Source organism: Symphalangus syndactylus, chromosome 7 (genome assembly GCF_028878055.3).
Source record: "Symphalangus syndactylus isolate Jambi chromosome 7, NHGRI_mSymSyn1-v2.1_pri, whole genome shotgun sequence".
NCBI lineage: Eukaryota > Metazoa > Chordata > Mammalia > Primates > Hylobatidae > Symphalangus > Symphalangus syndactylus.
Genome location: NC_072429.2, coordinates 32236748 through 32249889, shown reverse-complemented (window position 1 = coordinate 32249889; position 13142 = coordinate 32236748). Strand labels below are relative to the sequence as shown.

General features: G+C 48.4%; 1 long non-coding RNA gene across 1 annotated transcript in view; it reads left to right on the top strand.

The window, feature by feature from the left end:
* The first annotated feature begins 3626 nt into the window (after nucleotides 1-3626).
* The window catches only part of LOC134737102 (uncharacterized), a 28900-nt gene continuing 19384 nt past the window's right edge, over nucleotides 3627-13142 (top strand). The window contains exon 1 of the long non-coding RNA XR_010121677.1: nucleotides 3627-4320. This is a non-coding gene — a long non-coding RNA (uncharacterized lncRNA). The remainder of the gene's footprint in view (nucleotides 4321-13142) is intronic.

The following is a 13142-nucleotide window of genomic DNA, read 5'->3' as shown; positions in this document are numbered from 1 at the left end:
TTTAGTGTCCAATTGAGATGTGTTGTAAGTACAAAATACAAACCAGATTTCAAAGATTTGGTTCCAAAAAAAGGAGGTAAAATAGCTCAGTAATTGAAGCAGTTGCCTGCCCCTCCACACCTGTGGGTATATCTCACCAGGTGGGATGAGAGGCTGAGAAAAGAAATAAGACACAGAGACAAAGTATAGAGAAACAACAGTGGGCCCAGGAGACCGGCACTCAGCATACGGAGGACCTGCACCAGCACCGGTCTCTGAGTTCCCTCACTTTTTATTGATTATTATTTGCATTATTTTAGCCAAGGGAATGCGGTAGGAGAGCAGGGTGATAATAAGGAGAAGGTCAGCAAAAAAACATGTGAGCAAAAGAATCTATGTCATAATTAAGTTTAAGGGGAGGTACTATGCCTAGATGCGCACATAGGCCAGATTTATGTTTCTCTCCGCCCGAACATCTCAGTGGAGTAAAGAATAACAAGGCAGCATTGCTGCCAACATGTCTCGCCTCCCACCATAGGGCAGTTTTTCTCCCATCTCAGAATTGAACAAATGTACAATCGGGTTTTATACCGAGACATTCAGTTCCCAGGGGCAGGCAGGAGACAGTGGCCTTCCTCTATCTCAACTGCAAGAGGCTTTCCTCTTTTACTAATCCACCTCAGCACAGATCCTTTACAGGTGTCAGGCTGGGGGACGGTCAGGTCTTTCTCATCCCACGAGGCCATATTTCAGACTATCACATGGGGAGAAACTTTGGACCATACCCAGCTTTTCAGGGCAGAGGTCCCTGCGGCTTTTCGCAGCGCATTGTGCCCCTGGTTTATTGAGACTAGAGAATGGCAATGACTTTTACCAAGCATACTGCTTGTAAACATTTTGTTAACAAGGCACGTCCTGCACAGCCCTAGATCCCTTAAACCTTGATTCCATACAACACATGTTTTTGTGAGCTCAAGGTTGGGGCAAAATGGCTGGGGCAAAGTGGCTGGGGCAAAGTTACAAATAACATCTCAGCAAAGCAATTGTTTAAGGTACAGGTCAAAATGGAATCTCTTATGTTTTCCCTTTCCACATAGACACAGCAACAGTCTGATCTCTCCTTCTTTTCCCTACAAGTAATGATTTTATATGGATTTCATGTTAAAATGTAATATTTTTATATAGTAGATTAAATATCTTATTAAAATTACTTTCACTTATTTGCTTTTATGATTCCTAATGTGGTTATTAGAATATTTAAAATTACATTTGTGATTGCCTTTATATTTCCCTTGGACACTATTTTAGAGAATGCAGTGGTGAGAGGAACCAGCCTCCCTGAACTTGAGGTCATGGCCCTGTGACTTAGACCAGGCCTCTCATCCTCTCTGAACTTTGGTCACTTTGTGTTTAAAAAAAAAAAAAAAAAAACACAGAGATAAGTCTGCCCCTGTACATCCTCTCAATGCTATTGTGAGAATCAAATCAAATAATGCACACAAAACTGTTTTATAGGCTGTAAGAATAATTAAGAGCAACAATTGTGTATTTTTAGCTTTTGCTAGGAGCCAGGCTCAGCGCTAAGTGACTACACGCATTTTTCTCACATGCCCTATGAGGCAGGTACCAGTACTACTCCCATTTTGCAGAGGAGGAAACTGAGCCTGAAAGAGGCTAAGTGACCTGCCCCTTGGCCCACAGCCAGAATGTGGCACTGCCATGATCCCAAATCAGGCTGACTGAGTCAAGTGCCCACATCCTCAACCCACAGCACACCAAAGGGGAAAAAAAAAAACCAACCTACCTACTGAGATTTGAAAAGCTGAACCCCAGGCAGGCCACAGTGGCTCATGCCTGTAATCCCAGAACTTTGGGAGGCCAAGGCGGGCAGATCACCTGAGGTTGGGAGTTCGAGAGCAGCCTGGACAACATGGTGAAACCCCGTCTCTACTAAAAATACAAAAAATTAGCCAGGCATGGTGGTGGTTGCCTGTAGTCCCAGCTACTCAGGAGGTTGAGGCAGGAGAATCACTTGAGCTGGGGAGGTGGAGGCTGCAGTGAGCTGAGATCGCTGTCACTGCACTCCAGCCTGGGCAACAAGAGTGAAACTACATCTCAAAAAAAAAAAAAAAAAGAAAGAAAAGAAAAGCCGAACCCCAACTCCCAATCAATCTCAGAATCGCAGACATCTGCCCACAGTTTTGCAGGTACTGGAGTGCTCTGCTGAGGAGGGTCAGCTGTGGGTCCATCCACACTCCAGCTAATAAGCCTGGGCAGGCCGGTCAACCTCTCTAAGCTTCCTCTAAAGAGTTAAAGCAGTCACCCTCTGCTGGTAATTAAGTGAGATAATGCCTAGAAAAGTGTTAGCACAAGCCAGGCATCGTGGCTCACGCCTGTAATCCCAGCACTTTGGGAGACAGAGGCAGGTGGATCAACTGAGGTCAGAAGTTCAAGACCAGCCTGGTCAACGTGGTGAAATCCCGTCTCTACTAAATACACAAAAATTAGCCGGGCATGGTGGCGGACACCCGTAATCCCAGCTACTCAGGAGGCTGAGGCAGGAGAATCTCTTGAACCTGGGAGGCAGAGGTTGCAGTGAGCCGAGACCGCGCCATTGCGCTCCAGCCTGAGCAACAAGAGCGAACCTTCGTTCCAAAAAATAAGAAGAAAAAAGAAAAGTGTTAGCGCAATGCCTTGAACGCAGGAATAACAAATTTTGTGGGTTTTTTTGTGTTTTGTTTTTTTTTTTTTGAGATAGAGTTTTGCTCTTGTTTCCCAGGTTGGAGTGCAATGGCACGATCTCTGTTCACCAGAACCTCCGCCTCCCGGGTTCTAGCGATTCTCCTGCCTCAGCCTCCCGAGTAGCTGGGATTACAGGCATGCACCACCACACCCAGCTAATTTTTGTATTTTTAGTAGAAACGGGGTTTCACCATGTTGGTCAGGCTGGTCTCGAACTCCCGATCTTAGATGATCCGCCCGCCTCAGCCTCCCAAATTGCTGGGATTACAGGTGTGAGCCACCACACCCGGCCGGAATAACGATTTTTAATTGTGGCCTTTCCTCCTTCCAACGTGGCACCAAAATACCAACTGTGTGGTTTGGACACCTTGCTCAATCTTTTGGTTCCTGGGTTTTTTTGTTTTTGTTTGTTTGTTTTGTAAACAGGGATGAAGGTAGCTTCCGCCTCAGGATTTTGCATGTGGGTTAATTGAGAGTAGGATACTCCTAGATACAGTCAATACTGAACAAATTTGGTCATTTCGTATCCGAGATGTCCTTGGTCAAGCGCTTGCAGAGAGAAGCCCCGCCGCCGTCGCTCCTCGGGAAGGGAAGTCGCGGGTGAACAACCGAGTATGCGATGAAAAGGGCAAAGTAAGAAAGCGCACAGCAGCCCCCGGCACCGTGGTGCGCGCCTGTGGTCCCAGGCGGGAGGATTGCTGGAGCCCAGGAGTTGGAGGCTGCAGTGTGCCGTGTTCGCGCCACTGCACTCCAACTTGGGCGGCAAAAGAGCGAGATCTCGTCTCTTAAAAAAAAACTCAAGAAACTAAAAAAAGAAAGCACATCTCTTCCAGCAGAGGGCTCCCGGAGGCCTGGGCTGAGGAGGAACTGGGAGAATGGGGCAGCAAAGAGAAAGGAGGAGCAGCTTTGCGTCTGAGGCGGCCTTGGCCATTTGCTGTAGGGCCTCTCTGCCTTCGCATTGGAGCCACCTGGGTGAAGTTTACCCTGGCTCCCGCCTGCTGCACCGTCACCTCCGGCCCCTCATTACGGAAATGAAGACCACTAAGGAGCATGAGCGTCGTAACCGCCCGCCTGGAGTTGACTTCTCTTGAGGTGATCAGCCACGTGACCCTAGTCACCCCCTCCTTTACACTACGCCCCAGGATCCCCGGCGGCAGAGATAAAGAGCTGGACTTTAGACTCAGACGACCGCGCTCTTAAACCTTAGATGGACCTCATCCCAGCCAGGTGATCTCGCATGCTCCCGACGCTGTGCTCAGCTTCCGTCTCCTGCTCTTCGGGAAGCGCTTCCTAGCCCGGCCCCGCCAGGGTTACGCGGAGGATTGAATGGCACTCTTCCCACACTGTGCCTGGCGCGTCCAGGCTCGGTCACTTAAGGCTGCTTTCCTGAACCACCGCAGGTCCCTTTTCCCACAGCCGCAGGAGTCCCCCTCAGCAGGTTGCTTGCCCTCTCAGGACTTGTTTGCAGGGTGCTAAAATGGCACTGGAGCTGTGGTGGCTGGCAAAGCACCCTGCAAATATTAATCCCCTTTCCATCCCAGAACTTTGAGACCCGCCATTATCCTTACGGGGCCCGGTTTCCTCTTCTGGAAGCTGCAGGTAAGTGAGACACTTCCACATGAGGTTGTCCATTTACTATTCATTCAGCCAGCCGTTTTTTTGAAGTGTTGGGCACTGTGTGGTCTCAGGCAGGCCCTACCCATGTCCTCCTCTCTCTTTCCCCTGGCGGGTGTGCAGGCCCCTGGAGGTTCCCAGGGCTAGTCCAGGCACTAGAATGCTGCACGGTGAGAAATCTCAGAGCAATGTGGAAGCTTCTCATAGAGCTGCGTTTACTCAACCACAAGGGACTAGCCTTTATTCTGAAATTTCCTCTTTGTATCTAGTTGTTAAAATGTCCATTTCTTTTATGCAATGACGGTAACCAGGGCTAGGAGTTTTCTTTTTTCTTATTTATTTATTTTGAATTGAGACGAGGTTTCTCTATATTGCCCAGACTGGTCTTGAACTCCTGGGCTCAAGCAATCCCCCAGCCTCGGCCTCCCAAAGTGCTGGGATTACAGCCCTGGGCCACTGTGCCTGGCAGGGAGTTGATTTTCTAAATGTTCTTGGGTTACCGGGTGCGGGGGACCAGCCCGGCGCAGTGGCTCACGCCCCTGGTAATCCTAGCACTTTGGGAGGCGGGCGGATCACCTGTGGCCAGGAGACCCGCCTGGCCAACATAGTGAAACCCCGTCTCTACTAAAAATACAAAAATTAGGCGGGCCGGCCGGTGCTCACCTGTAGTCCCAGCTACTCGGGAACCTGAGGCAGGAGAATCGCTTGAACCTGGCAGGCGGAGGTTGCAGTGAGCCGAGATGAGATCGCACCACTGCACTCGAGCCTGGGTTACGGAGTTTGACTCTGTTTCAAAAAAATAAACAGATAAGTAAATAAATGTTATTTAGCAAAATTAAAAGTTGACAGGCAACTCCAGTGTGACAAGAAGGCTCTAGAATGGCCTCCTGTGCTCTCCTCCTCCTGATATTCAAGCCTTTATATGATCCCCTCCCCTCCAGAGTGGCTGGGACTGGTGACTTGCTTCTAAGAAATAGAATGTCGCAATAATGACTTCTGTGATTAGACTAGCAATGGCTGTGATTTCCATCTTGTCAGCTGACTTTTGCTCTTCTCGGCTTGCACACTTTGATGAAACAAACTGCCACACTGAAAAAGCAGCCAGGCTGGGTGCGGTGGCTCACACCTGTAATCTCAGCACTTTGGGAGGCCGAGGCGGGTGGATCACGAGGTCAGGGGTTCGAGACCAGCCTGGCCAACATAGTGAAACTCCGTCTCTACTGAAAATACAAAAATTACCCGGGCATGGTGCCTGGCACCTGTAATCCCAGCTACTCGAGAGGCTGAGGCAGGAGAATCACTTGAACCCAGGTGGCGGAGGTTGCAGTGAGCCGAGATCGAGCCATTGCACTCCGGCCTGGGCGACAGAGCAAAACTCCATCTCAAAAAAAAAAAAAAAAAGGTCAGCCAATGATGTAGTAAGGAGCTGGTGGCCTCTGATCAACAGCTAGGGGTACTGAGGGCCTCAATCCAACAGTCCTGGAGGAACGGAGTCCTGCCAACAGCCAGATAAGCTGGAAGCAGGTGGTTCCCCAGTTGAACCTTAAGGCTACCACAGCACAGCATGTAAAATTTCAGGAGGCACTCACGTGTAACAAGTGTGCCCTGACCCCACCCTGTGTGGCCAACACCCTGAATAGCACCTGTGAGATACCCTGCAGTGGAGTAGCCAGTGAATCTGTGCCCACTGGGTTTTGGGGTAATTCATTATGCAGCAATAGATAACCAATACATCTGGGTATTTTTAAATACTCTTGGTCTGTGGAATCCAAAAACCAACTCCTTTTCAGGAGGTCTTGTGAGACGGTATCTTAAGGGTGACGAGGCAGCCCCAGGACAGACCTAGATTCCTTTTTGTTTGTTTGTTTTGAGATGAGATCTTGCTCTGCGCCCAGGTTGAAGTGCAGTGACAAAATCTTGGCTTACAGCAGCCTCAACCTCCTGAGCTCCAGCAGTCCTCCCACCTCAGCCTCCCAAGTAGCTGGGACTACAGATGTGCACCACCACACACGGCTATTTTTTTCTTTTTTGTATTTTTTTCTTTTTTCTTTTTCTCTGGCTATGTTGCCCAGATCTAGATTCTAATCTCAGACCCTCCTCTAGTTAGCTCAGTAGCCTTAGGCAAGTTACTTTGATTTCTCTGAGCCTCAAATTTCTCACACAGAAAAATGGGTATAATACTGATTTCCTAAATTAAATTATATATGTGTAAACACCAATAATTACCATTTCTAGAGCATTCTTTTGTGTTAGAGCCAATGTTAAATGCTTTACATGCATTATTGCATTTTTTCCTCACAAACTTATGGGGTCAGTTCATTATTACTCCCATTATTCAGATAAGAAAACTGAGAAGGTGCCGGTCGCGGTGGCTCACGCTTGTAATCCAAGCACTTTGGGAGGCCGAGGCGGGCGAATCACGAGGTCAGGAGATCGAGACCACGGTGAAACCCCGTCTCTACTAAAAATATTTTTAAAAAATTAGCCGGGCGTGGTGGCGGGCGCCTGTAGTCCCAGCTACTCGGAGAGGCTGAGGCAGGAGAATGGCGTGAACCCGGGAGGCAGAGCTTGCAGTGAGCCAAGATTGCGCCACTGAACTCCAGCCTGGGCCACAGAGCGAGACTCCGTCTCAAAAAAAAAAAAAAAAAAAAAAAGAAAGAAAACTGAGAAGGTACAGGCATTGTGTGTGCCGGATACATTGTAGGCCTTCAATAAATTGTGTCATAAATAAATAAAGAAAAAAAAGCAAGCCTTCCAATATGCGCTTTCCTACCTGTTACCACTAGGTGGCAGCAAAGACAGGCAGACGAGCCAGCCTTTAAGCTTAGCTGAAAATTTATTCCTGAAAATTAATTTATTTAGATGAAATTGTATTCCTGCATTCTTTTTTATTTTTACTTTTTATTTTTTGAGACGAAATTTCACTCTTGTTGCCCAGGCTGGAGTGCAATGGCGCCATCTCGTCTCACTGCAACTTACGCCCCCCCAGGTTCAAGCGACTCTCCTGTCTTAGCCTCCCAAAAAGCTGGGATTACAGGCATGTGCCACCACGCCCGGCTAATTTTTTTTTTCTTGTAGTTTTAGTAGAGACAGTGTTTCTCTATGTTGGCCAGGTTGGTCTTGAACTCTAACCTCCGACCTCAAGTGATCCACCGGCCTTGGCCTCCCAAAGTGCTTGGATTACAGGCGTGAGCCACCACACCAGGCCTCCTGCGTTCTTTCACTAAGTATTTATGTGCCAGGTGATTTACAAGAATTAGTTATATTCTCATCACAACCACATGTGAGATTTGCTATTACCAGTTTACAAAGGCGGAGACTGGGGCTGAGAGGTGTGACTTCCTAAGGGCCACACAGCTAGAAAATGACATGAATTAAGTTAAACGTGTGGTATGAATACTTCTAAAACTTTTCTATGCCAATATACCTGAGTTGCTGTATAGATATTTTTAGAGAAAAAGGGAGTAATGGGAGTAATTTTGTGTGTGTTTTTAGAATTCTGATCCTACATATTATTATTATTATTATTTTTTTTTTTTTTTTTGAGACAGTCTCACTCTGTTACCCAGGCAGGAGTGCAATGGCGCCATCTCTGCAATCTCCATCTCCCAGGTTCAAGCGATTCTCGCGCCTCAGCCTCCCGAGTAGCTGGAATTACAGGCGAGCTACCACACCCAGCTAATTTTTGTATTTTTCTCATAGAGACGGGACTTCACCATGTTGGCCAGGCTGGTCTCAAACTCCTGACCTCAAGCGATCTACCTGCCTCGGCCTCCCGAAGTGCTGGGATTACAGGCGTGAGCCACGGCGCCCGGCCCATATTATTCTTTAATTTGCTTCTTTCACCTGCCAGTGAATCTTAGAAACATTTCCAAGGAATCCATTCTTTTTGGCATCTGTACAGTATTCTACAGTGTGGGTGGATCCCAAAATGTCTAGGTAATAAACCCTCTGTGGCTAGTCATCTGAATTACTTCTAATTTTTTGCTTTTACAAAAAACAAAGAAAAATGCCTCCAGAAATATCCACAAACAGATGTCACTGTGATGGTGTTTCTGTCAGTAGACTCCCAGGCATGTGACCCCTGGGTTGTGGGGTGTGTGTAGCTGTGGTTGGTAAAGATGCTGGTCACTCACAGGTGGGTTGTGCCCATTTTCATCCCACCCATGGTGCCGGCGAGAGCCTGTTTCTTCATGGCTTTGCCAACCCTGGAGGTTATCAATGTTCATTTTTTTTGCTAATTTATTAATAACATAAAGAAAGTTTTAGTAAACAATATAGTAATAGACTGAGCTACCTTAAAACAAAATGAGCTTCACTCTTCCTTGCAGGTGATCAGTCAAGAGTTTGCATGGGGCCGGGCACGGTGGCTCACACCTGTAATCTCGGAACTCTCGGAGGCCGAGGCAGGCGGATCACAAGGTCAGGAGTTCGAGACCAGCCTGGTCAGCATGGTGAAACCCCATCTCTACTCAAAATACAAAAAATTAGCTGGGCATGGTGGCATGTGCCTGTAGTTCCAGCTACTTAGGAGGCTGAGGCAGGAGAATTGCTTGAACCCAGCAGGTAGAGGTTGCAGTGAGCCGAGATCGTGCCATTGCACTGCAGCCTGAGTGACAGGGCAAGACTCCGTCTCAAAAAAAAGTCCAGGTGAGGTGGCTCACGCCTATAATCCCAGCACTTTGGGAGGCCAAGGCGGGAGGATCACGAGGTCAGGAGTTCAAGAGTAGCCTGACCAACATGGTGAAACCCTGTCTCTACTAAAAATATAAAAGTTAGCAAGGCATGGTGGCACGCACCCGTAATCCCAGTTACCCAGGAGGCTGAGGCAGGAGAATCACTTGAGCCTGGGAGGTGGAGATTGCAGTGAGCCGAGATCATGCCATTGCACTCCAGCCTAGGCAACAGAGCGAGACTCTGTCTCAAAAAAAAAAAAAAAAAAAAAAAGAGTTTGCATGGCCAGGCTGGGTGCCGTGGCTCATGCCTGTAATCCCAGCACTCTGGGAGGCCGAGGCGGGTAGATCACCTGAAGTCAGGAGTTCAAGACCAGCCTGGGCAACATGCTGAAACCCCATCTCTACTAAAAATACAAAAATTAGCTGGACATGGTGGCACACACCTGCAATCCCAGCTACTCGGGAGGCTGAGGCAAGAGAATCGCTTGAACCCAGGAGGTGGAGGTTGCAGTGAGCTGAGATCTGGCCACTTTACTCCAGCCTGGGTAACAAAGTAAGACTCTATCTCAGGAAAAAAAAAAAAAAAAAGAGTCTGCATGGCCAAGACAGTCCCTAGGGGGAGAGACGAGTGAAGAAAATGTCTCAGGTCCTTTCCCGGCAGAGATCCCAGCTGAGTGTACCCCCTCTGTCTGTGCCTGGGGCACACACACATTGCCACTTTTAAGGTTTTACTGTGCAAGCCCCATCATCACGATCTGATTAGAAGCCCCCTAAGTTACTTCTGTGCTTTGACTGACATGAGAATTGTGCATGATTCATCCTGTGGGGCAGCGTGGATGGGGAAGGACTGGCCCACTGCCAGGGGGTGGGGAGGGTCCCTTCTACTCCCCCGACACCATGCCATACCTTAGCTCATTCATTCCTCACTGTCCCTATCAGGTAGGAGCTATGATTTTCCCCATTTTACAGATGAGGAAACTGAGGCTCAAGGAGGTGGAAGCACCCATTGGCATAAAAAGCATGGCATGGTGGGCAGTGCAGACCCAGGATAAGGTCAGGAAAACCAAACTAACTGGCATGGGGGGGTTAGGGGCACTCCTAGACCCACAAGGGATGCAGAAGCACTCCAGGCAGGGCCCAGAGGCACCAGGTAGGGCCCACAGCAGTGAGGCTGGCAAGGGTTTTCCCAGAGAGGGCAACCTGGGTGTTCTTGCCCCGCTTCTCTTAGGGCTGCTGGTCCTGCCCCCAGGAACATGTTATCTGCTTCCTGGGGACACAGCTGCAGATTCTCGCCAGCTGAGGCCCTCCTGGCAGGTGGCGTCTGACCTTTGGACGTGTAAACAGCCTTGGCCTGACCAGGGGTGGCCCAGCTTGGCCTTGGGGCCTCCAGACCTGTGCATGCCCAGGCAGGCGTGTGTGAATATGTCTAGGGCCATAAGGGTGTGTTTGGGTCTCCACACATCCACTTGGGATTGGATCTGGGGGCCGAGGACATCTCATTCATCCTGCTGCCTCCCCATACCCTGGGGAATCCCCAGGTTACTTCCTAAAAGAGGACCAGGCTGGAACCAAGAAATCCCAGAAGAACCTGAGGACCAGAGAGGGGATGACATGTGCCTAGGACCACACAGCAGACAGAGCCAGGTCCATAAATCTCTCTGCTGCAGACCCTGACCCTGCTGGTCCTACTGCCTCCCACCCACCACCTGCAGCTCCTCTTATCTCTGGGGCCCTGGAGGCTGCTGATTCCTGGGACAGGGCCAACCCTCCCTGGGGGGACCAGATGGACGGGACTGCAGGGCCTGCTCAGGCCTGATAAGGGACTTGGTTCAGGCCTTTATCAGTGGGACTTGGGGCTACTGACAGGCATGTGTCCCCAGTTGGGAGAGGAAGCTGTGAAGAGAGGGTGCCCAGTCCCTGAGCAAAAGAGATATAGGACAGAGACTTTTTAAAATACTTTTCTTTTCTTTTTTTTAATCTGTATTGCTTTCTCTGATTACAAAGGCAATTCAGGCATGTTACAATTAATTAGAACATAACAAAAATAGATGGTATGGAAAGTGAAAGTGCCTGTAAATCTGCCTTCCAGACATAATCCCCAGGCCCAGTTTGGGGTCATCTCTCCAGATTTCTTTCCACACATAGATTAACATGGTTAATTAATGAATGAATTGGAATCATATAGAGCACAGTGTGGTGGCTCCTAGTGTGTCCCAGGTCCCAGTCATGTGGCTCCTCAGCTTCAAACCCAGACACATTACTTAATCTCTCTGAGCCTCAGTTTTCTCGTCTGTAAAACCTCGCATGGATATCGTTGAGAGTAAACAAAATTACACATGCCGGGCAGTTCATGGGCCTACACCCAGCTCAGTGAGCTCTCGATAAATGGCAACGTCACCAGTGTCATCACACAACCTGCCCTTATTTTTCATTTAACAACCTAATGTGTGTTTTTCTTTTAATTAAAAAAAAAAAAAACAAAAAGCAAAAACAAAAAAACAAGGATATCTTTCCATATTAGTGCCTAGAGATGTAGTAAACTCCTTTTGACAAATTCAGAACTTTCCTTGTATGGGTGAATCATCATTTTTTAAAAAATCAACTGTATTGCAGTATAATTTACATACAATCAAATGCACCCAGAAAATAGCACAGTTGAATGAGTTGTGGAAAATTATTTCGCCATGTAACCACTGCTACGGTGAAGTCTGGAACATTTCCGTTGTCCGGAAGGTTCCTTCATTCCCTTTTGCAATTAATCTCCTGCCCCCACACCCAGCCCCAGGCAACCACTGAACTGTTTCCTGTCCCTGTAGTGTAGATTTCCCTTTTGTAGAATATCGTAAATGAAATCACACAGTATGTGCCCTCTCAGGGAAGGCTTCATCCACTTGGCATAATGCTTTTGAGATTTCTCCATGTTGTCGCTGTCAGGTCACCAGTAGCTCATGGCTTTGCTGTGCTAAAGAGCGCCCCATTGCAGGACGTGCGGTCTGTATCCCTTCACCTGCTGGGGGACATTTGGATGGTTTCCAGTTTAGGGCTACAAATCTCCTATTTTTAAAACCACAATGAGGAAGGACATCAAGACTGTTTCTAGGCCGGGTGCGGTGGCTCACACCTATGATCCCAGCACTTTGGGAGGCCAAGGTGGGCGGCTCGCCTGAGGTGAGGAAGTCGAGACCAGCATAGTCAACATGGTGAAACCCTGTCTCTACTAAAAATACACAAAAATTAGCCAGTTGTGGTGGGCACCTGTCATCCCAGCTGCTCAAGAGGCTGAGGCAGGAGAATTGCTAGAACCTGGGAGGCAGAGGTTGCAGTGAGCCGAGATCGCGCCACTGCACTCCAGCCTGAGCGACAGAGCAAGATTCTGCCATAAAAAAGAAAATAAATTAAAAAAAGAAAAATAGGCTGTTTCTAAATGTTTATTGTTAGCTTATAAAAAATACTGCAGTCACTGGCTATGCAAATTTGTATGGACATTTTGTGAGAGGAGTGTCATGACACTAGAGGTATAACAGAAAAAAAATTTTTTTTTTTTTTGGCAGATCCAATTCTTTCTGAAGAAACAATTTTTTAAAGATTCTCCGCCGGACGCCTGTAATCCCAGCACTTTGGGAGGCCAAGGCAGGTGGATCACCTGAGGTCAGGAGTTTGAGACCAGCCTGGCCAACATGGTGAAACCCCGTCTCTACGAAAAATATAAAAACTAGCTGGGCGTGGTGGTGGGCGCCTCTAATCCCAGCTACTCGGGAGGCTGAGGCAGGAGAATTGCTTGAACTCAGGAGACGGAGGTTGCAGTGAGCCGACACAGTGCCACTGTACTCCAGCCTTGGTGACAGGGTGAGACTCCATCTTAAAAAAAAAAAAAAGGCCGGGCGCAGTGGCTCAAGCCTGTAATCCCAGCACTTTGGGAGGCCGAGGCGGGCGGATCACGAGGTCAGGAGATCGAGACCATCCTGGCTAACACAGTGAAACCTCGTCTCTACTAAAAATACAAAAAAAAAATTAACCGGGCGTGTTGGCGGGTGCCTGTAGTCCCAGCTACTTGGGAGGCTGAGGCAGGAGAATGGGGTGAACCCGGGAGGCGGAGCTTGCAGTGAGCCGAGATCGCGCCACTGCACTCCA